This window comes from Talpa occidentalis, unplaced genomic scaffold, assembly GCF_014898055.3.
Source record: "Talpa occidentalis isolate TD23 unplaced genomic scaffold, MPIMG_talOcc4v2.1 talOcc4.6, whole genome shotgun sequence".
NCBI classification, from domain to species: Eukaryota; Metazoa; Chordata; class Mammalia; order Eulipotyphla; family Talpidae; genus Talpa; species Talpa occidentalis.
The window spans coordinates 139,531,844-139,533,544 of record NW_023604972.1 but is presented as its reverse complement, the minus strand read 5'-3'; positions in this window follow the sequence as shown (position 1 = coordinate 139,533,544).

Genomic DNA, 1,701 nt, shown 5'->3' with positions numbered 1-1,701 from the left:
GTCCAGCCGCCAGGACGTGAGTGAAGGGCACAACTGCCCCAGGGAAGGGGACCCCGATCCTTCTGGAACAGTGCAGAGAGCCCAGGCAGGGGCAGCGCCAAGCCTGCAGGAGGCCCCATCTGTGCCTTCCAGAAGTCTCCCCGGTTCGCCCCGCGGGCCTGTGAAGAACCTGTGCGTGTCCAGCGGATGCGAGCAGAGCACCAGGCGGGTGGACGCAGGGAAGACAGTGCAGAGGGAGGGCAGAGGGCACGCTGGCCCGGTGCCGGCCACCCTCAGGTGGTGAGACAGGCAGGTGCAGACGCAGCTCTGCTCCTGGGAGACCCGGAAGCCCAGGTGGAAGGTGCCTGGTAGGGGAGCCCCGCCTGCTCCAAGCTGGAGCCTCCCCCAGCACAGGGTATGCCCCGAGTGCCAGGACAACCCCCTGGCCAGGGCGGCACCCACCACCACCTCCGCCTTGGGCTCCAGGCAGGGCTGGAGGGCACACGCCTGCAGGTTGCATGCTGGCACAGGACAGCTGTGGTTTTGGGGTGTCAGTGCTCAGCCCCACCCAGCTCAGCCCTGTGGCTGTGTGCTGAGGGCGCCTCTGCCTTGTCAACGCTCAGGGGCCTGGCAGGGCTAAGCTTCACCACTCAGCACTCAAGTGCCTGCCTCATGGGGGGACCCCCGTGGGGCACAGCTGAGCTGCAGGCCTGCTCCTGGGACTGGCAGATGGTCACCCACTGACGCCCAGGACTCCAGGGCCTTCCTGGCAGCCCCTCTGTGTCGTCTCTGCGCTGCCACAGGGCCTTCTGGAAAGTCCTCACATCTCCCACTGCGAGGGCGTGGCCGGCTCGCTGGCCGGCATCCTGCCCCCAGTGCTCACCTGCTGGGCACCGCAGGGTGGCCCCGCACAGGTGGGGTGTCAGACTCTCACCTTCACATCTGCCACCCGCAAGCCGCCGCGCCCGCCCGGGAGCCCCCCTGGTCTCAGGAGGCCGCGCGGGCTGGAGCCCCGGCCAGGGGTCGGTTCAGACGCCACTGCGCTTGCTTAGACTGTCCCCGCCGAGCCCCCCGCCCTGCCGCGGGCACACGCTGGGGCCACCCCCTCGAGGGCTGCCCCCCCCCCCCCGCCCTGCTCCAGGGCCGCAGCACGATGGGGGTGGCGCCTGCACCCTGTCTGGAAGGGGCCCCGGGACAGCTCTGGGGTCCGCCTCGCGGGGTGGGCGCGACAGACCTGCCCGGGCTGCCCTTCCCTGCGCGCGAGTCCCCGGGCAGCCCCCGCAGGGCAGCCCCGGGCAGCGCGGGTCCCCGCAGGGCAGCCCCGGGCAGCGCGGGTCCCCGCAGGGCAGCCCCGGGCGGGGCGGGTCCCCGCAGGGCAGCCCCGGGCAGCGCGGGTCCCCGCAGGGCAGCCCCGGGCGGGGCGGCCGGCGTCTCCCGCGGGACGGTCGGGCGGACACGGAGCTCGCGCTGGGCGGTCCCGGGAGCGCAGCCGCGGCTTCGGGGCCCCCTCGCCGGAGCCCGGAAACCACACGCTCCGCCAGCCCCCCCGCCCCCCGTGTATCCCCGCCCCCTCCGTGTATCCCCGTGAACCCCCCCCCCCGGTATCCCCGCGCTTCACAATAAAGGCCGCGCCCCGCGGGCGTCAAACCACCACGCGCCGCTGTCTTCCTCCGAGTCCGCGGCGCACCCCGGCAGGGGCGGGGGGGGGCGCGCCGGGTCCCT